The following is a 24,223-nucleotide window of genomic DNA, read 5'->3' as shown; positions in this document are numbered from 1 at the left end:
CTCGGCTTGCCGCGATGATTCTCGATGATTCCCGAGCGAGAATCGAGATCGGCCGCGGCGCGCAACGCGCCGTGTCTCGTATCGCCGGAATCTCGCGAGCCGCAACCGTATTATATGCGCGTATATGCATTAGCATGTTTCCCGTCATCGTCGATTTATCCACGCCGAATACCTACGCTCGGCCGGCCGTCGCATGGAAATACTTTCCAGGCATTTTTCGCGTTCTTGGCCGCGCGTACACGCTTGCGCGCGCTTACGGCTGCGCGTTCCACCGCGTCGCTCGGCATTCTGTCGCAAATCACCCGATCCGCGCCGACTTTTTCTCGGTGAAACACGACCGGACGTTGCACAGAGACGACAAACGTCGAAATCATGACCAAAAGATCGATTCTTTGAATCTGTTTCGCTGCGGTTGTTTCGGGAGATGTTTGTACTGGGTCTCGAAGGTACAGCGATTTCTCCTGGAAATGCCAAATTTTGGGCTGCTGTGAATTACCCTTCGATAGGTCTTACGACTGTGTTGCTTAATGCTATGTCGATGTTAAGGTTATGGTGAAATTATTTGTAATTTAGTCGTTGTTATAAGTCGGTCATCGAGTGTGATGCCGCACGCGACGCGAATTTCCGGTGGACAAAATAAAATGGCCTGTTTGGGTGCGATATTATTATTTTCTATATTAAATTTTCTATATTATATTTTCTATGTTTCCACGTTATATTTTTTATATTTCTACATTATATTTTCTATATTATATTTTCTATATTATATTTTCTATATTTTTGTGTCAAATTTTCTATATTTCCATATTATATTTTCTATATTTCTATATTAAATTTTCTATATTTCTATATTTCTATATTATATTTTCTATATTTCCATATTATATTAAATTTTCTATGTTTCTACATTTCTATATTATATTTTCTATATTTCCATATTATATTAAATTTTCTATGTTTCTACATTTCTATATTATATTTTCTATATTTCCATATTATATTAAATTTTCTATGTTTCTACATTTCTATATTATATTTTCTATATTTCCATATTATATTAAATTTTCTATATTTCTATATTTTTAAATTATATTTTCTATATTTCCATATTATATTTTCTATGTTTCTATATTAAATTTTCTATATTTCTATATTATATTTTCTATACTTCTATGTTAAATTTTCTATATTTCCATATTATATTTTTTATATTTCTATATTATATTTTCTATATTTCCATATTATATTTTCTATGTTTCTATATTAAATTTTCTATATTTCTATATTTCCATATTATATTTTGTATATTTCTATATTATATTTTCTATATTACATTTTCTATACTTCTACGTTAAATTTTCTACATTTCCATATTATGTTTTCTATATTTCTGTATTACATTTTCCATATTTCTACGTTATATTTTCTACATTATATCTTCTACATTCGACGTTAGAGTAGAGATACGTGCAAACAGGTGGACTGAAACAGTAGACCACAATATTTTAAAACAAAAACAACAACAAAACACGCGACTTCCGCTGCTTTACCTTACATCCGCAGATACGATGATAAGAACTGCGGATGTTATGCGTTCATGTTGGACACGAATATACAAAAGATAAAACGATACAGACCTCAATGATAATCTGATAAAGTTTTCCTCTGGATTTTATACTCGTAAAATGTTCGACGGTGTAAGTATTGTATGTTTCTGCAATGCTTCTACTTGGATTCGTCCTACCGAAACTGTTTCAGTAAGTAAAGTAAAGTAAATTTCTTCGAAATTAACGATTTTTGCGATCGAATATAGAGAAATATTAATCTAACGTTAAAAAGAAATTAACAACGAATGCAACTTATAGAAAATATAATATAGAAATATAAAAAATATAACACGGAAACATAGAAAATATAATATAGAAATATAGAAATATAAAAAATTTAATAGACAAATATAGAAAATATAATACAGAAAATAATGACATAATAAGCGATTTAAATTAAAGATTAAAGATTACAAAATTCAGAGCTTACAATCGAGATTTTCTTGCGATTCGAGACGAAAATATACAGCTCGTGGTTCGATCGTCAGCCGTAATGTTCTATGGACAAAGAGCCGGTAAAAGACAGGAGTAAAAAAAGGCGGACAGCTTTGTCGTAGTTAAAGAGGTTTAATTGCGGTTACGTCGTTGAGTCTGACCATGGGGCAACTAGATTCATTACTCTTATGGTCAGAGACACTGTAATCTGTCCTGGATGAGCAGCACGTTCCTCTCGCCTGATTAATTTATCTTACATTACGAACCGTTTCTTCTGTTTCTTCTCTTGCAGCTTGCATTTAACGTTGCTTCAACGTTGCTTCATTTTTAGGCACTATTTCATCTGCTAAAATATTCTAGTCATTAAGTTTTGTTGTTTCCTTTAGGTATTTCACGAGGTTTTTGATTTTGTTTTCTCTGAGATTGTTCCCCGGTATGGGACAAATTTTTAACTTAGCGATTGGTACGTACCAATTTATTATATTTTTATTATTTTATTTATTATTTTTTATTTATTTTATTATTTTATTTTATTTATTTTTTATTTTTTATTTTATTTTTTATTATTTTTTATTATATTTTATATATTATATTTTAATTAAAACATAAAAGAGCGTGGTCGAATCATTTTTGTGTGTATCATTAAGCAGAGTTGTGTTTCCAAGTTATAAGTAATTTAATAAGAGAAATTAAATTTTTTTCTGTATTCACGAAAATAAGCAGAATAAAAGAGTACAAATATTTAATGTGTCTCATTCGATAAATACAAAGTTAATTATATACGATAACGAACGAAAGGCACAGCAATTGGTCACCCCACAGTAACTGGTCTATTACCCCATCTCTCTCTCTCTCTCTCTCTCTCTCTCTCTCTCTCTCTCTCTCTTGCTACTATCTTAAAATATTCTAAACATCTTGAAATTTGGGAATATATTTTTGTTTTCACTAAAATTACAATTTAAATAACCAGTGATCACTACTTTTTATGCATGACGAATATACTCGTCGTGACACAAAATACTACCATTTCTCCGCGACGAGTATACTCGTCGAACACAATTAACTGATTAAGGTGATTTCCAGATTATTAAATAGGTTATCAAATAGCTAATGGTCGCTATTACTTACGGACGACGAATATACTCGTCGTGATACAAAATACTATAATTTCTCCATGACGAGTATACTCGTCGAACAAAGATAACTGGTTAAGGTGATCTCCAAATTATTAAATAGGTTATTAAATAGCCAATGGTCGCTCCTTTTTACGCACGACGAATATACCCGTCGTGACACAAAATACTACCATTTCTCTGTGACGAGTATACTCGTCGAACACAACTAACTGATTAAGATGATTTCCGGATTATTAAATAGGTTATCAAATAGCCAATGGTCGCTATTATTTACGCACGACGAATATACTCGTCGTGACACAAAATACTACTATTTCTCCGCGACGAGTATACTCGTCGAACACAACTAACTGGTTAAGCTTCTGTCAAGATTATTAAATAGCTTATTAAATAGCCAATAGTTTCTACTTTTTACGCACGACGAATATACTCGTCGTGACACAAAATACTACTATTTCTCCGCGACGAGTATACTCGTCGAACACAACTAACTGGTTAAGCTTCTGTCAAGATTATTAAATAGCTTATTAAATAGCCAATAGTTTCTACTTTTTACGCACGACGAGTATACTCGTCACGAGTGTCTAACGAAGAAAACGAATTCTACTGACAAGAAATTGCTTGAGCAGAGAAACTGCTTCAAACCGAGAAGAAAGGCGTACACAGACGTTGCGCAAATATTCGCGTGCGAAGAATCAGCTGTAAGAAGGCGGATCCATTCAGCTGGTTTACGCAACAGACGAAAAATTGACGCAGAAATTGCTCCCGCCACCGAACCTGTAATAACACGACGAATTCCAGCCGGTAAGAAGCAAATAGTAAGGTAAGGGTTAAAACGGTGTATCGAGGTGTGACGGCTGCTAGAAGAGGCGATTCCACGGGCTGCGCAACAGCCCAGAACACGTCTGTAAATACCTTTTATCCTAAATACCAGAAAAAGGTCACGTTCGCGGCGAACGACTCGTCTAAAGTCAGATCGATGGAAGAAGAATAGGGGGACACGACATTGTTCGTCAGATGCATCTTCGCCCGCGGAATACTTTCACGGGAAAGGGACGGGTGCTGGCGCGGCGACCGCGATGCGTTTCCCTTGCCTAACCCGTTTCGAAGCGTTTCGAAGTGTTTCGGACAGACAGCTGAGTAAAATACTATTTTTAATCTTAACACTTTATCGTCCGGTCGTGGTTGAGGCTGCCACTCAGTAAGGACTGGCTTAGTCGCGCGCGCATTTGCTCCCAGTACCGGCTAAATTTTCGCTATTCATTGTGTTGTGCTTATTCCTTTAAAAATAATAATAAATAATAATAATTATTATAATTATAATTCATAAGGATATGGGGAGGTCAGCATACAGGAGGTCAGCTACTAACAAAACAGTAAAGAAGCGAAAACCGTCGATAGCTAAAAGTCGATTAATAGGCTATCGGTCGATAAGCATTGGCAATCGAAAAGCCGATTAATAGGCTAGCGATCGATAAGCATTGGCAATCGAAAAGCCGATAAATAGGCTAGCGGTCGATAAAGTGTTAAACGGTAAAATAGATTTTCTCCTTTCACTTTTTTATTCGGTTAACGCACCATTCTTTAACGTATTGATTTCGCAGCCACGCGATCGACAGAACGCGTACAGGATTGACCTTTTAAAAATAGATCGACGCAGCTAAGTAGAAGAGTACAAGAAACGTGAGAAGAAACGTTTGGTTAAAGAGAAGAGTACAAGAAACCTCTGTCCGACATAATATATTTGCAAGAAACAGCTCCTCGATCTCTGTGTACGTGTGTCAACAGGACAGAATAGATATAGGCAGCCTTTATGTACTCTATGACAGATTTCATCAGTATAGCGTGGACTCATCGTCGAAGATGAAGTATTTTATTTTGTACTTTCGATTTGGAGAGAGAGAGAGAGAGAGAGAGAGAGAGAGAGAGAGAGAGAGAGAGAAAGTGAGGAAGACTGAGAGAAAGAGAGAACAAGAGAATGAGAGAGAGCAAGAGAGAATAAAAGAGTAAGAGAGAGAGAGAGAGAGAGAGAGAGAGAGAGAGAGAGAGAGAGAGAGTAAGAGAGACTGAGAGAGAAAGAGAGAGAGAGAGAAATTTATCGAAATAAAATATCTTATTTTATATTCTAGAACAGCAAAATACGATATTTATTTCATTGAAATTTCATTGCTTATTTGAAGTGTTACTTTTTTTTATTGCTCTGTGGCTTCTGTTTTTTATCATTCTACAACAAGAACATGGTAATATATTATATTATAATAATTATATTATTTATATTATATATATAATTATTATTATATTATTATTATAATATAATAATTATATATATATAATATATTATTATATTATATTATTATTATGATATAATAATTATATATATAATATATTATTATATTATATTATTATTATAATTATTATAGTATAATAATAATATATATATTATCGGAACTGTTATTCGATGTTTTTTATTTTTCGTAAATACCATTAAGCTCCGGTTTTTGAAAAAAAGTGAACGGTTGGTTCCGACGCAATCGGGAAATAGCCTGTTTATGCAACAGCGACGTCTCTTAACTACTGCGCCGTTTATGGAATTATGCTCGCCGGGATCATAAATACACGGGACACTTCATATTTTTCCTGCGTGCTGCATCATGTTTTCGGACGCTAGCGCTTTTTGCAGCTTCGACGCCACAATTCCACGAAACACGTTGTTTGACAATGTTTTTCGGATCGACACACGTTGTTTGACAATGCCTTTGACGTCACAAAATTCTGCGACATCAAAGCGTATTTGCATAGAAGAAGAAGAAGAAAGAGAAGTTACCAGGTTCGGCGTTTAAATAAATATTGATTAAATATTGAATAAATAAATATTGATTAAATATTGAATAAATAAATATTGATTAAATATTGAATAAATAAATATTGATTTCTTATTATCAAGAAATGGTTGTTGGACCTCCTGACCACTCAACTAAGGCCATTTAAGAAACATTTAATTTTTCTAACTGTACTACTATGTTGTCAGTGGCATATTGTTCACATTATTATTGTATAAATAACTATCTACAGTCGCTAAGAGCAAGTATAGTCGTCAATACTTCCGGATGCAGTTGGTAAAAATAGAAGTTGTATAAAAATTCATTCTCATTTTTTTTGGAAAATAATTACCATTTTATAATTAAATAATTACCAGCTGAAAGAGAGATTACCCAAACATCATCTCGATTGTTAGCACTAGATTTACGGAACCCGTCAAAATGACGGGCCACTAATTTTCTAATTTACGATTATTCATATCGTAAAGATATATTTATGAGTTATTTATACAATTTATATGCTACTTACACGATAAATGTTACAGTAACACTTCAAAATCAGAATAAAATAAATAAATGTGTAAACTAATATATACTAATATATATATTTTTTATATAGTTTTACTAATATTATTACTAATATTATATATATATATATATATATATATATATATATGTATAATATTAGTAATAATATTAGTAAAACTATATAAAAAATATATATATTATATATATATATATATATATATATATATATATATATATATATATATATATATATTATATATATATATATATATATAATATTAGTAATAATATTAGTAAAACTAATATATATGTATATGTATGTATAATATTAGTAAAACTAATATATATGTATATGTATGTATAATATTAGTAATAATATTAGTATAACTAATATATACATAAACTAAATTATGAAGAAATATAAAACAGCTGTTTCTTGTGCTCCCTAAATCTAGTATTAATTATTAAAGTTTACAGAAGCATTTGGCCCCTCGAGACTTTAATGCACTCTTCTTTTGCCACTTTGGAAATTCTAACCTCTTTGTGAAATAAATTACCGCTTCCAACTAATTCTAAAGAATGTCACACAGCAATGAAATATAGCAACGAAAACGAAAAATAAAAGCAGATAACTTATATTTCGATGCAAACGTATTTTATTAATCTCGTCGATATCTCGTACGATTTGATGATGATACATCGTACGAGATCTCGTTTCAAATTGGTATCGTAACTTAATGAAATATGCAACCGGCCTCCGTTGTGTTTTCGTAGCTGTGCTATCCGGAAATCCGTTTCGTTCATTGTTCAACTACTAATATTAACACGCACGTTTATGTAATTCCGTTTTGTATCGTTAAAAGTTCGTTCGTTTACATTGCATCGATAGTTTAATGCATACAAATGCATACGCGTTACACGTGTCCCGATCTCATAATAATTCTATCGTGAATCAAGAACGATCCATTTATCGAAATGAATGGAATCGGTGATAATTTTCGTAATATTTTAGAGACCTGCACAGTACTTACAACTATTTGTAACCATAAGCCCGTGTAATCGGCACTGTAAAATCACGCCTCGACTTACCTGGAACAATTGAGAACAAATATACATTAATACGGACGATAATAAAAAGTACATTTTATAATGTAATTTATATTATATATGTTGCGAATCATTTCATTTCTCTCGCAACGCGGCATTTTATTTACAATAAAGAATATAAACTATCAGAATAATAAAGAATAAAGAATAAAGAATAAACTAAGGAATATAAACTACAGATCTTTCAATTTAAAATGTTGCTCGTTCGACTTAAAATGTTCCTCGATTGTCTATTGTTTATTATTACACACTTCCTTGGCAACCCCTATCTTCCATTATTTTTTAAGGAGTTGCTCACAACAGGGCAGTTTCACATTACAGCGACTTGATTTGGTTAAGCCGCCGTAACAATATACAGGGTGTCCCAGGCTTTAATGTTCAAACTTTGTCAGTACATTCTATGGCACAATGTAAGAAAAAAATGTTACATAAACATAGGTCATATAGAGCTTTATTAAGAAGTTATAACAAAAATTCAGAATAGGAATAGTAATCAACTAAAAAAAAAATAAAAAATAAAAAAAAATCTTCGATCGACGTCAATCATGTATTGTCAACAACGGTTATTAATACATTTCGAAATGTATTAATAAACACAGCTCACATAAACACACGGCATGTGCTGATCTATTCAAGCCAATGCTCGCAGTAACAGCAAGTCGATTACTATTCCTATTCTGAATTTTTGTTATAATTTCTTAATGAAGCTCTATATGACCTATGTTTGCATAACATTTTTTTCTTACTTTGTGCCATAGAATATACTAACAAAGTTTGAACATTAAAACCTGGGACACCCTGTATATATAATGATAATTCTTTCTCGACTTTGATACTCTATTAAAGGGGTGTTCTCGTGTAACAGAGATAAAGTAAGCGAGTGTCATGAAGTATTTTCTGAAAAATCATTGGACAATGCCACAGTAAATTTTCTTGGGATCTCTAGATGCACCATTACATTACCAAAAATCATTAATTATAAATTAATTTATGTTACATTTGTTTATTTATCGTACGCGTTGTCCGCGGAGTACGTTCATGTCAGTACATAATATGTACATGTACATATGTAATTGTATATTGCAATTGTGTAGAATTTCTAAGAAATGCATAATTTGTTCATATATTTAAATAAATTGTATCGAGATCGAGCCTGCTTTCAAGGGGAAACACGTAGAATTTAGCAACTTCTGATATTTAGAAGAGAAACAACCGTGTTTTACCAACGCGAATCGGACGAGGTTCGTTCGGAATTTTTTGTACCATAGAATACACTAACAAAGTTTGAACATTAAAACCTGGGACACCCTGTACGTTATAATTTATATTGTTTAGAACAGTAATTTCTGCACAAAAATGGTCGATTTACGACGAGTATAAATATCTGCATCTGCTGGTGTTGCATCGCGACGCGCGAAATTTTCGCGCGATTCCACCAGAAAAATCCTTGTCCGGCGCGTTTTCCGCGACTTCCGCCGAACGGCGAATAATTTCGCCGTAATACGCGAAAGACCGGTCGCCGGTGCGGTGACATTTTCGTTTTCCGGTACACACGTATCTTCATCCGCTTGTACGGAACCATGTCAACCGGCGGCCCTCGGGGAAATTACAAAATAAAACTAGCCCTCTCTCCGACCCGCGAGCTTTAAAATATCCCACCGGTCCCAAGAGCTTGGTGTCTTAACAAAAATTTATTCGAGCGAAGATCCGATTGTTGCGCATTTTTCTGAACGGCCCGAACGGAATCTCCTCTCCAAGACGAGCCGTGTCGACGCCGTCTCTCTAATTAAAAAGCTCTTCCCACGGTCCAATAATTGCAAACGCAACGGATCTTCGTATGTTCGCGTACGCGTGTTAAAAAACTGCGAGAAAAAACTGCGAGAAGATTACGAGAATTTAGAAACATTTTGGTAGAGTAAATTCTCTTCGATGGTCTCTCAGCTTGTAAAAATGGACAATTTGGGAAGAGGAGACACGATTAGATAGAAAAACAGAGTTATTAGATCATCCGAACGGCTTGACCCGCGAGCTTTAAAATATCTCACCGGTCCCAAGAGCATGGTGTCTTAACAAAAATTTATTCGAGCGAAGATCCGATTGTTGCGCATTTTTCTGAACGGCCCGAACGGAATCTCCTCTCCAAGACGAGCCGCGTCGACGCTGTCTCTCTAATTAAAAAGCTCTTCCCACGGTCCAATAATTGCAAACGCAACGGATCTTCGCACGTTCGCGTACGCGTGCTAAAAAACTGCGAGAAGATTACGAGAATTTAGAAACATTTTGGTGGAGCAAATTCTCTTCGGCGGTCTCTCAGCTCGTAGAAATGGACAATTTGGGAAGAGGAGACACGATTGGATAGAAAAACAGAGCTATTCGATCGTCCGAACGGCTCGACTCGCGTTTCGACTCCGACGATCGTGGCTCTGTTGCACAAAATATCGGCAGAGAAAGATGCACGCGAAGAAAGCGAAACGTGTCGCAACGTCCACAAAAATCTGCGCCACGGAACCGCCGATTTTCCGTTTATTTTTCCGTTCATTTTTCTGTTTCTGGCTCGATCTGCAAACGCATTAAGCTGCGCCTGCATTCGCACCGACACAAATCTGAGGTGTCCGAGTCGAGTTCGGAACGAAAGCGCCCAGACCTTGATTGTGCACCGACCAGACTCAGCGATGGTTAATCGTACCTCGGGACCTTTTCGGAGCCTTGCGGTTTATTGCGAGACAGGCACCTCGCACGATCGAACCAGCAGCCTGCCAAGGGGTTTCTCGATGGATCGTTATACCGCGCCGCGGCGGCCGGTATTCTTTCGCCTCTCTGTCTCGCGTAACCCGCACTCGGGAATTCGAGTTCTCTCCGCGACCTAATTTCCCGCCGTTGCGCCTCCTGTTTCCACCTTGAGACCCTTCGAGGTTACATTCACCGGCTTTCTGGTGGTCTTGTTTTCCTCAAAGACAGCGAGAGGCGAGGAAATGTCAAAACACTTTGTTGCGCGATAGGGTGGGCGCAACGGCATCGCTGCGGTTTCTCAATGAAGGCGAGCTTTCACAGAGAAAACGAGACCCTTTGCGCCAATAAATTGGCAACTCGATTGTTTATAATATAGTCTATTCTTTATAATATTATATGTATACAGTAAATATTACATAATAGGTAATCAAATCAATATTATGTAATTAACATTAATATAGTATGATCAATATTACGTATAATTAATATTAGTATAATATAATCAATATTATATAATTAATATTAATATAATATAATCAATATTACATAATTAATATTAATATAATATAATCAATATTATATAATCAATATTAATATAATACAATTGATATTAATATAATATGATCAATATTATATAATTAATATTAATATAATATGATCAATATTATATAATTAATATTAATATAATATAATCAATATTATATACAACATAATATTATAAAGAATATTACTATTATAATACTATTTACAATATTATTATTTCTACCATATCCTTTATAATAGTACTATTCTTTATAATATATCCTAATGATCTTTTATTTGTTCCCTTACTTGAATATTTATTTTTCTCAAAATATTGCATCTCCGAAAGCACAAATTTCATCATAAAGCATAATACAAAGAAACCATGCGTGTGCATATATTACGTACTATGTGCGATTATGTACCTATTACTGCGAGCGAAATACTGCGGGCGCCCCGATTATCGCGTGTCAAAGTTGACACACGACGTGAGCTAAAGTAAATAAAACGATCTCTGTTTCTTAAAAAGATGACGGCACGCCGAAGTTCGAGTTTTGATACTTTAAGAGCGTTCTTTTCACTTTCGCTGTACCAAGAAAAGATTCGAGCAGAGTCAAGATTTGTCGAAGGTTCTGGTTCATGCGATAGTGGCAGGTTTGCCGGAGATTCTCTCGATACATATTTGATGTTTATCGAAGAACTAGATCCTCTCAAATGTCAATCATGTCGCAAAGTAAGATTTCGAGAAAAATGTCTGTAGAAAAGATTTGTTCGCATGAAAGTATACAGGGTGCCCTAAAATTATTATGCGAGTGAGAAATGAGGGGTTCCCGAGGTCATTTTCATCAATTTCTTCCTTAGCAAAAATGCAATCCGCGGCTTCTTTTACGAGTTTCAGTAATTTCTCCCTAATTCGCGCTCTCAGATTGTGCAAGAAAATGGACAATTTGGGACGAGGAGATACGATTATTCGAATCTTGCGTCTCGTTTTCATAGTTGTCGACGATCGGTAACTATAAAAACGAGTGGCTAAGCTCGATTGATCGTGTCTCCTCTTCCCAAATTGTCCATTTTTGTGTTCAATCCGATCGTCAATTTCTCCCTAATTCGCGCCCAGATTGCGCGCAAAAATGGACAATTTCGAAAGATGGGAGCCTTGCGTCTCGTTTTTATAGTTATCGAAAATCGGTAACCAGTCGAGAATCGATCGGTGACAGTTCCGAATCTTAGGCCACGACCGTCTAGGCAGAATAAGCTTCTATTGGGTTGGCAACTAAGTAATTGCCGATTTGTTCAATGAAATAAAAAATTTTTTTTTACTTGGAACGAAGTTTAATCTGTAATGTATTTTCCATTTTGTTCGACGACCTTTTGCCATCTCTCTGACAACTTGAAAATTCCACGCTCGTAGAAAGTCCGATCCTTTTCGGCCAAAAACTGAGTTAAGCGAGATTTTACAGCGTCATCATCGTTAAAAGTTTTACCACGAAGGGAGTTGTCCAGGGATCGAAATAAGTGGTAATCCGATGGCGCGAGATCGGGGCTATATGGTGGGTGTAACATCGATTCCCAACCAATATCCATCAATTTTTGCCGAGTGGACAAAGACGTGCGCGGCCTAGCATTGTCCTGTTGGAAAATGGCACCTTTACGATTGGCCAATTCTGGTCGCTTTTCCTTGACCGCTGCATTCAATTTGTCCAGTTGCTAACATTCACGGATAATAAAAAATAACGTAATAATAATAATATTATAATAATAATAATTATTATTATTATATATAATAATATTATAATATAATAATAATAATAATAATAATAATAATTATTATTATTATTATATATAATAATATTATAATATAATAATAATATATATAATAATAATAATTATTATTATATATAATAATATTATAATATAATAATAATATATATAATAATAATTATTATTATTATATATAATAATATTATAATATAATAATAATATATATAATAATAATTATTATTATTATTATTATATTATAATAATATTATATTATTATTATATATTATATTACATTATTATTATATATTAATAATATATATAATATTATCATATAATAATAATAATATAACATTTACGGATATCATAAAAATGGGAGCGAGAGACATCTATAACTGAAATCGGCAATTACTTAGTTGCCAACCAAATAGAACAGCAGAATAGCTCCTGTCGAAGCGCGAGAGGAGAACGCAGCGGTCGTCGCAACAGGTACGTTCACCGTCGCCCATAATTTCCTCGGCGGCGAAATAAATTTCCGCGTGCAAGCGCGAAGAAAGGAAATATTAATAACTCCGGTGTAACGTCTCTATGCGCGAAGCCGCGCAACGACTCCACTCGGCTTACTCGGAACACTGGCCAGCTGGAATTAAGAAAAATCCGCGACGTGTCAACACTCCTCGCCGTCTAATCGACCGGGCATAAAGTTGTCGGCATTCGACAGACCGCCGGCTACCGAAGAACACTTTCCCGGCGTATAATAGTAGCTACTCGACCTGTCTGTTCGCTGATAGGAAACTCAATAAAGTCCCTGTCAATCGCAAAGTTTATCGACCTGTCCTGCGCAACTTGACGACAGTCTCGCGACATACACACCGCGACAAAACTATAAGACGCTGCTGAATTTCCAGCGTTACTTAACCAGTTTGTAGTTAGCTGTGGCGCCTTCTTCTCAGAGCGAGCATCTGTGCGTGTCGCGAAAATCAAGCGACGACGAGTATACTCGTCGAACACAGTAGAAGCGTTGCTGTTCAAACAGTGGATCAAAAAGACGGTTTTATTTTATAAAATTAACAATTCTAGTACTTTTTATTGCTTAATTTTATTTCTTCGATTCAATTCTACTTATTTCTTCTTTATTTCTGCAATTTCATTCTTTTATTACTTCAATTTGTTACTTCAATTATTGTTATTTGAGTTGGTATTCGGCAAAGTAAGGAACGATAAATAATTATTACCAATATCGTGATTCTTTTCGAATCTTATTCGTATTTTTTGTTTGTTTGTTTTATTCTGGCCTGGTCTCAAAGTATCTCCCCAATTGCCCATCAGCTTGTGAACAAAAATGGATAATTCGGGAATAGGAGAAACGATTATTCGAGGCTTGCGAGACTCTCTACGCAAGCTTACCGAATTGTTTTTGAATCGTGTCACGTGGCTTCCGAATTGCCTTCGAATAGTGTCGCATGGCCTCCGAATTGCCTTGGAATCGCTTCACGAGGCCTTCGAATCGTGTCAAATGCCTTCGAATTGCCTTCGAATCGCATCACGTAGCCTACGAATTGCCTTCGAATCGTGTGAATCGCCTTCGAATCGCATCACGTGGCCTCCGAATTGCCTTCGAATCGTGCCAAAAAATTAGAAATAAAAAAGCTAAGGCCGCAGCCTTTTCTTGCCGATCGCCCCGAGTTTCTAAAAAAAATCATTCGCCATACTCAAAAAATTGCGTCCGACTATCTGGCGATTACCGTTTTCAATTCCGAGCTCTGAGCCTTCTACAGAGAATTTGCTATAATTGTCGACAATCGTCGACTATAAAAACGAGCCGCGAGGCTCGAACAATCGTATCTCCTCTCCCCAAATCATCCGTCTTTGTCTAGGAGCCGAGGGACAATCGTGGAGAATTTACTGCGCAGAGCAGAAAGGGTTAAACGAAGGCAGTATTTCGAAGATCGCAGCGTCTCGCAGGCGCCAGCGTAATAATTAGATCACCGCGTGAAAGTCAGATCCCCCCCGGTTGAACTGGATGTGCGTCGAGGTTGCGTAACGCGGCGTCGTAAAGCGTGAACCGACGATCCGTTGCCCCCTTTATCGAGGACTCGGTTCGTAGAATTTTTCGCGCGACTTCTTTCCGCCGAGCTCGGCGAATATATTTTTTATTTTTATTTGTATCAGACTTTTTCTTTAACCTTTTAGGCCTGACGCGCCACTATAGTGGCTTCTGCGGATGTCATCTTTCAGAACGACACGCCACTATAGTGGCTTTCGCGGATGTCATCTCTCTGGACGACGCGCCACTATAGTGGCTTGCTCTAGTAGCTCACTCGCTCATCGTTTGAATCAAATAATCGTTTTCACATGCATTGTTTCACACTTCTTTTGTCTTCACATCGATTTACAACAGTCTACAGGGTGTCCCAAAAATGTCTCGCAATCCGGAAATGGCGGGTTCCTCGGATCATTTGAAGCAACTTCTTCCTTTACAAAAATGTTCTCCGAGGCGCCGTTAACGAGTTATTAACGAAAAAACAGTGACCAATAAGAATCGAGTACGGCTGACGCGAGGCGGCCCAGCCAACCAGCGCGCGAAGCCCAGTTCCGCTCATTGGCTCGATCGCCTCGCGCCAGCCGAGCTCGTCTCTCATTGGTCACTGTTTTTCGTTAATAACTCGTTAACGGTGCCTCGGAGAAAATTTTTGTAAAGGAAAAAGTTGCTTCAAATGGCCCGAGGAACCCGCCACTTTCGGATTGCGAGACATTTTTGAGACACCCTGTATATACAGTATCAGGCTCTGTACAATACACATCAGACTCTGCCGTCCAGAGAAATAGCCTTGCGCAGAATTCAGCCGTACCTAAAAGGTTAAGAACGTCCCGATGTAATGAAAACGTTTTGCAAGTAGAGAGTTCACGGTAGAGCAGAGCCGGTCGATTCATCGTGCACACACTGTGCACGCCAGAATTCCATAATGACGTTGCCCCCGGATTAATTGGCGAATTTTACGGCTGTAATTTACCGAACGAATTGCGTAACGAAATAAGAGAACGAGGTGGCTCGCGATTAACAAGCATCGGAAACGATGTAATCGCCGTTCTATAATAGGACACGGAACACTGGCCGCTCGACGAGCACGCGACCACCGAGCTCCACCCACGAATTTGTTGAAAACTGTTGGTTTATCGCCGACTGGCCCACTTCTTCCCTATCGAGACCGAGCACTCGGGCCGCTATCGCGTTGCTGCCATCGCGAACAAATGACTCACCCGAGAAGCTATAATTGTTAGGCACCGGAAAGATTTTCGACGGTTTTGTCATTAGCGTAACGCTCGCGGATCGCGCTTCCTCTTTGCATCGTGCTCTCGCGACTATTATATTCAGATTAAATATTCTGGTATTTTATATATTCTTCATTTCTTACGCGATACAGTAACTCACGAATCGAGTTCACTCTTGATATCGGCGAACAAGGCGCGACGTTGGTTTCATTTAAACGTCGGCATCGCTAATTTCGCTCGAGTCGCAACAATCGCTACGCGCTTTACAATCGTTCCGTTTTTTCGTAAAAACGCGCCGCGAAAAAGTCGAAATTTCCAGCCTTTGTAACAGCGAGACGTACTCGCGTAGCGTTTGCGTCGAGTGTGCCGCCGGTGAGAGAAACTCGCAAAAATCGTTTCATTCTGCGTCCCTCCCTTGCGTCGATTCGACACAGTTTTCGCTTTCACGGATACGCGTGCGATGAATGAGAACAGTAGGAAAGCGAATCCGTTCGCTCGGCTTACGAAACGTTTCGAAAATCCGCAGGAATTCTTTCTGGAAGCCTAATCGTCTTAACCTTTTAGGTACGACTGAATTCTGCGCGAGGCTTTTTTTTTCTCTGGACGGCAAAGTCTGATGTGTACTGTACAGAGTCTGATACTGTATATACAGGGGGTCCCAAAAATGTTTCGCAATCCGAAAGTGGCGGGTTCCTCAGGCCATTTGAAGCAACTCTTTCCTTTACAAAAATTTTCTCCGAGGCACCGTTAACGAGTTATTAACGAAAAACAGTGACCAATGAGAGACGAGCTCAGCCGGCGCGAGGCGATCGAGCCAATGAGCGGAACTGGGCTTCGCGCGCTGGTTGGCTGGGCCGCCTCGCGTCAGCCGTACTCGATTCTTATTGGTCACTGTTTTTTCGTTAATAACTCGTTAACGGCGCCTCGGAGAACATTTTTGTAAAGGAAGAAGTTGCTTCAAATGATCCGAGGAACCCGCCATTTTCGGATTGCGAGACATTTTTGGGACACCCTGTAGACTGTTGTAAATCGATGCGAAGACAAAAGAAGTGTGAAACAATGCATATGAAGACGATTATTTGGTTCGAACGATGAGCGAATGAGCTACTAGAGCAAGCCACTATAGTGGCGCGTCTGGCCTAAAAGGTTAACGCTTCGACTGCCTGCTTCGTTTGATCGAAGTAAAATTGCTCTAAACAGGCTCGAACTAGAAATTAGTTTCAGCTTTGTTATCGTTATCTCTAGGAGAAGCAGATGCATCTTTTTAATACACTGTATTGTTTATTATTCTGCTTCTATCGACAGAATTACAGTTTCTTTATTTTATCTTTCGGCTGCTTCATTAAAGCCGATTACATACATTGATGAATTTTGATTTCATGCGGTTCAGTATAATGAAAAAGGTTTCTCTATTGATTTCGATATGATGTTTCGGCTCGTGTGAAATTTTGAGATTATTGTAGATGGAATCGATGCGAAATTGTAGGGTACAACAGTGTATTTTTGTGATCGATGTAACCGAAGGTCGATCCGTGGAGCTTCGGTTTATTTCCCTCGGGTATAGAGAATCGTAAAGTCTTCTCGGTGGTCGAGCTTAAACGATCGGTATTATCTTTTATAAATCGGGCGTAATACCGAGAAAAAGAGAGTGAGAGAGAGAGAGAGAGAGAGAGCCAATAGTCCCGACTCTAATTCATTTATGAGAAAAAGAATGTAAAATCAAACATCGTCGAAAAATCGTTACATAAAGACTTCTGATATTTTGCAACGAACATTTTTGTATTATAAATTATATATTATATTATATATATTAAAATTATTATACTATATTATACATTATCATTATTATATTATATTATATATTATCATTATTATATTATATTATACATATTATCACTATAATATAATAATAATAATAATAATAATAATAATAATAATAATAATAATAATAATAATAATAATAATAATAATATATAATATAATAATGATAATATATATATATATAATAATTAATATATAATTATATATATTATTGTATCACAAATTATATTATATAATAATAAATTAATATATCCCCGGTAAAAACGAATAAGCGAAATACAGAGCAGAGAAGACATCAGAAAACCGTAACAATATCGTTACACAATTCTCGCTTCGTTAATTCATTATCCAAAGAAGCAAATGCAGTCTGGTCTGTCCAGATTGACTGATAGATTATTTATTTTGCAAAAACAGATCCGCGGTCTGCTCGTCACGATCCGTTTCTCGACGTTTTCGCGTGTACAATCGGCACTCCGGTTGCGACAGACATAGTTTCTGCATCGCGTCGCACGCTCCCTCCGCGCCGCCGCGCCGCGGCGTGTCGAAACTCGCGGGCCGATCATCTTGGAAAATTCATTTGAATCGTGTTAGGCCCGCGGGGCCCGGTCGCCGGAGTGAAACCTGCGATATTGTATGCGATTCACGGCTCCGCGTCCACCTTGTCTTGGCCGCAGTCGTGGGAGGAGTCGCCTCTGTCAAGGTCTCCGCATATTCTTATCGGCAAGGCGATGCCGAGTGCGTCTCGGCGTGTCCCAGATCGCCGGATACTCGAGGTCGCTCTCCTCTTCGCGAGATAAACGAGCGTGCCTCGATAATGCAACCCTTGCGATGCGGATCCCTTACAGCCATAACGCGACGAACTTGTATCAACCCTTTGCACTCGAAGCCACTTCAACTGTGAATCTAAAACAATTTTTCTGCCTTCCAGTATTTCCATTTTATATCATACACAAAGTGCATTTGATGTATATGAAGCTGAGCCTCGCGATTCATAAAACAGTTACGCTTTTAATGATTTTCAAGAAATCTTGAACTTTCATAATATAAAAATGATCTTGGAACGTGGTACAACAATCTCTCAGTGGTGCCTCAGAGTCGCCACTCGAGTGCAAAGGGTTAATATGTATTCCATTGCGATAGAATTGTGCGATGTATACTTTAGAGGGAATTATTTAGAGACAAATAATTATACATATTATTATTTAGAGATAAATAATTATACATATTATTATTTAGAGATAAATAATTATACATATTATTATTTAGAGATAAATAATTATACATATTATTATTAACAGACAAATAATTATACATATTATTATTTAGAGACAAAGATACGGATCCTTTCCAGCAATAACGCGACGAACTTGTATTAATACGTATTCAATTGCAATAGAATTGTGTGAAGTATACTTTAGAGAAAATTATTTAGAGGCAAATAATTATACATATTATTATTTATAGAGACAAAGATACGGATCCCTTCCAGCAATAACGCGACGAACTTGTAATAATACGTATTCAATTGCAAAAGAATTAGGAGAAGTATACTTTGGAGGGAATTATTAAGAGACAAATAATTATACATATTATTATTTAGAGACAAAGATACGGATCCCTTCCAGCAATAACGCGACGAACTTGTATTAATACGTATTCAATTGCAATAGAATTGTGCAAAGTATACTTCAGAGGGAATTATTTAGAGACAAAGACGCGCTAATCGACGCAGCCGAGAAGAAAATCACAGCGCGAGGAGTTACCCCTTTGCACTCGAGTGGTGACCCCGAAGCACCGTTGAAATTGTTATATCACGTTCGAGGATCATTTTTATATGAACGAAGTTTCGATTCAAAATATTGTTGAAAGTGTAACTGCTGTACGAGTCGCCACAAGACCCAATTTTATATGCATAAAATGCACTTTGTCGTATCAAATGGGAATCCTATAGAAGTGAGAAAAATTATTTTTAATTTAACAAATTTTTCAGACAATATTTCAAGTAGTATGTCATTTGAAAACGAACATTGAAAATATTTGTGCTATAGTTCGGCATATTTTAATTATTTAATTTATATTATCAAGGAATAAAATAATCTCATTTTAGTAAGTACATTATAGGGAATCTAGAGTGCATTATAAACGTGCATAAAAGATGCCTAATAATTGATAATTGACTGAAAGTAAATCTCAGTAAGTCTCCCTAATTCTCCTTCAGCTTCTAAACAAAAATGAACAGTTTGAGAAGAGGAGATACAATTATTCGATTGTCAATAATTATAACAACGAGACGCAAGGCACGAACAATTATAATATAACATTATAATATAAATCAACTTAAAAAGTTAATTCTTTTTGTCTCAATTGTGCCCCCGGCTTGAAACAGTGGCACAAACAATACAACGGAAAAATAATAGATAATAAATAGAAAATAAAAAAGTCGCGCGATGTAAAAATTCTATCCGTATCTTTCAACGATGTTTGTTACAAATTCACTCGTGTAAACGTTGTTACGCAACGATCAGCTGTCGAAAGAAATGTTTATTCTAGGTGTGTTTGAACAATTGGCATCCCCGCGTTTCGTACACAGGCACACGATTGCACCAGTTCACGGAACGTTTGCGTGGATTTTCCCGATCGCATTTTTTACAGGGAAAGGTAGAAGACGTTCAGTCGCGTTTCTTACGCTATAAGAGTTTACAGATAAACGTGAAAACGTCAAAACAAAATGTTATCTATTACGTTATCGACCGTCACAAATGACAGATAATCCTATCGAAAGTTCTATCGCTCTAAAAAAGAACGGACGCGTTTCGCAAATATTCTACAAATAAACAATATTTAATCGTAAGAACAGCGACGACAATATCATAGCCTCTGAAAACGATAGATTGTATCGTAAAGTCGTGAAAATAATAATATAAAGAGCAGACATTCCTTCCATCGGACGCTTTCGTTTCAGCCTGCACTGAGAAGATCGAGAAATCAATTGCTCCGTAGACCTTTTTTGGCGCAATAAAAACGAACAGATTTTCTGCCGGTCATCAAAATTCCTCTATTGTTCGGCCCGATCGGGGATCCGCCGCACTGCGTGGCGGCGAGCGGTCGAGACGTAGATCTCTCTCTCTCTCTCTCTCTCTCTCTCTCGAGCGTTTTCGCTCTCTCTCTCTCTCTCTCTCTCTCGGGTTTTCGTTCTCTCTCTCTCTCTCTCTCGGGCGTTTTCGCTCTCTCTCTCGAGCGTTTTCGCTCTCTCTCTCTCTCTCTCTCTCGAGCGTTTTCGTTCTCTCTCTCTCTCTCTAGAGCGTTTTTGTTCTCTCTCTCTCTCTCTCTCTCTCTCTCTCTCTCTTTCTCGAGCATTTTTGCTCTCTCTGTTTTTCTCTCTCTCGAGCGTTTTTGCTCTCTCTCTCTCTCTCTCTCGAGTGTTTTCGCTCTCTCACTCCCTCTCTCTCTCTCTCTCTCGAATGTTTTCGCTCTCTCTCTCCCTCTCGAGCGTTTTCGCTCTCTCTCTCACTCTCTCTATCGAGCGTTTTCGTTCTCTCCCTCTCTCTCTCGAGAGAGTTTTTGCTCTCTCTCTCTTTCTCTCGAGCGTTTTCGCTCCCGCGGTAATTGTTCGATACAAGGCTGCTCTATATAAAATGGCCGAGCTACGTGTCCTGTAACGAGAACGAAGTACGAAATGCCGCGCGCATTTCACCAGCGCCGATCGTGTGCAACGTTCGTTTCGAACGTCACAGCGCGCCGCGTTTTATGCGGGAATGCTCCAGTTCAGCCCTGTAAAAGGAATGTCGCTGGTCTTTCAAGGTTCACGAGCACGTACCAGGGCGTGGTATGCACCTGGAAATCCGACCGGCGAAGCAATAACCGATCTCGTTATGATTGGCAAATCCCCCGTGGCCTGACTGGCTGCCACTTGCTTTGCATGCCCGTTTCTTAGACTTTTTCTCCGCCCTCCCCCTCTGCTCCGTCGCCGTGTAGCCTAAAGCGAACGCGTTCACGCGATTTCGTTTCACTTTCTTTTTGCGACACAATCGGATCGCCGTTTCCCGTAAAACGATCGAACGAGCCAGCTCCGACGCGACGCGACGACGGTTCGCACACCGAGAAGTTGGTGTAACTGTGCTGTAAATTCTCTCCGATTGTCCGTGGAATTGTGACAATTGTCCTCTTCGATTGCGGTAAATTCTCCCTAATCGACGGTCAGATTGTAGACAGAAATGGAAAATCTGGGAAAATGGGTTACGATTATTCGAGCATATTCTTTCCAAATTGTTCGTTTTTGGGTCCAAGCTGAGGGCCAATTAGGGTCAATGTAATTCATATTACTTGTATTATTATATTATATTAACCTAGATTCGTTATTTCAGTATTATTATATTATATTAACCTATATTTTTATTATTATTTCAGTGTTATTATATATTATTTTAACCTATATTTATTATTTCAGTATTATTATATTAACCTATATTCATGATTTCAGCATTATTATATTATATTAACCTTTATTTATTATTTCAGTGTTATTATATTATTTTAACCTATATTTATTATTTCAATATATTATTATATTATATTAACCTATATTTATTATTTCAGTATTATTATATTAACCTATATTCATGATTTCAGCATTATTATATTATATTAACCTTTATTTATTATTTCAGTGTTATTATATTATTTTAATCTATATTTATTATTTCAATATTATTATATTATATTAACCTATATTTATTATTTCAGTGTTATTATATTATTTTAACCTATATTTATTATTTCAGTATTATTATATTAACCTATATTTATTATTTCAGTATTATTATATTAACCTATATTTATTATTTCAGTATTATTATTTTAACCTATATTTATTATTTCAATATTATTATATTATATTAACCTATATTTATTATTTCAGTATTATTATATTAACCTATATTTATTATTTCAATATTATTATATTATATTAACCTATACTCATTATTTCAGTATTATTATATTATATAATATATTTATATTTGTTATTTCACTATATTTATTATTATTCATTATTTCAGTCACTTCATTAAGAACTTTATATCTCATTGATGAATTATGAAAACCGATCTATACTCATTAATGATATCGAAGCCAGGAGTGCCCAGAATTTAATAATGTTATATTCGATTCATATATAATTAAAATGATTGAAAATCTTCTTCTTGATGTTGATAATCATTGTTATATTTAACGCCCCTATTTCGATTATTAGTAACATCGATAGATGAACTGTCGATCAACTGTTGATGAACTAATGAACTATTCCATTGCTAAGAATTAAAACAGTTGCAACGCCAGGACGTATTAATCAAATATCATTATTAATCTTTCATCGAACAGGACTATTTTTTAGCCAACGTTCCGGAATTTTGTGAAACCTAATCTAGATTTATACCAATTGCAATCGAAAGAACAAATTCTAATAATTATGTTAATCGAGTTATAAAATTAAACCGAAGAATTCATTAATTAAACGTAACCTTAAATCGTCGATTAAGAATAATCATTATAATACCATTCTTCTTCTAGTCAGCTGTCTAAATTGAAAAAAAATGGACTCTTGAAGCAACATATAGTAGTCAATTAGGTTATTAGTTAGGTGATTAGATTTTAGGTGATTAGTTGATTGAGGTGATTTAGGTGATTAGTTAGGTGATAGTTAGGTGATTGCCTACTTCTAACGATGTTATTCCTCGATTCTACAAACGAGTTCTAACAGTTGATCGCTTTTATATCGTCGACGCACAAATGATTTTCTACCGTTGTTTTCGGTATTCGGTATTCGGTATCCCCGTGTTGCGCAACGGGAATTGTCATCGATTACACACTTTATTTGATCGTTGGAAGCGTTTCGCGACCCATCGGAGCGCGCCGAATCCCGAAGCGAAAAATCATCCCGAAACGAAATCTCGCGAACCGCTTTTGGCACACGCGTTCCTTTTGATTGCATTCTCCCGGTACACGTCACGGATCTTTTTACACGTTCTCGTCGCGTTCTTGCCTCTCTTTAACCCTTTCGCTACGGGCGGGTTCTCCACCGCGGTACTTCCGCTGAACGGAGCGCCGCGACATCACTGCACGCTACGCGACGCCGATCGTCAGCGGGAGTACCGCGGCGGAGAACCCAAGCTGCTTGAATGTTTTCGTACGAAAAAATTTCTCTCCAAAGGGTATTTATAAATAAAGGGTATTCCAGGGTATTTATAACGTCTTAGCATGCGCTCTTTAATTTACAGTATGAGAGGAAATAACATTATGCAATATAATGCATCTTATGGAAGGCCACTATAGTGGCCCATAGTACCTCAGTGGCATCTTATGAAAGGCCACTGTAGTGGCCCGTAGTACCTCAGTGGCATCATACGAAAGGCCACTATAGTGGCCCGTAGTACCTCAGTGACATCTTATGGAGGGCCACTATAGTGGCCCGTAGTACCTCAGTGGCATC

At 36.8% G+C, this 24,223-nt stretch overlaps 1 protein-coding gene across 2 annotated transcripts in view; it reads right to left on the bottom strand.

Annotated features, from left to right (window-relative positions):
- The window catches only part of LOC117223867 (terminal nucleotidyltransferase 5C), a 150,655-nt gene that overhangs the window by 82,404 nt on the left and 44,028 nt on the right, over positions 1 to 24,223 (bottom strand). The window contains exon 2 of one of the 2 annotated variants that reach the window (XM_076523059.1): positions 7,557 to 7,614. The exons of the other annotated variant lie outside the window; for it this stretch is intronic. The gene's annotated coding sequence lies outside the window, so the exon portion shown is untranslated. The remainder of the gene's footprint in view (positions 1 to 7,556; positions 7,615 to 24,223) is intronic. 2 annotated transcript variants of the gene reach the window in all.

Source organism: Megalopta genalis, chromosome 6, assembly GCF_051020955.1.
Source record: "Megalopta genalis isolate 19385.01 chromosome 6, iyMegGena1_principal, whole genome shotgun sequence".
NCBI classification, from domain to species: domain Eukaryota; kingdom Metazoa; phylum Arthropoda; class Insecta; order Hymenoptera; family Halictidae; genus Megalopta; species Megalopta genalis.
Note: the sequence above shows the minus strand (reverse complement) of the source record. Positions and strands in the feature narration are given on the sequence as shown.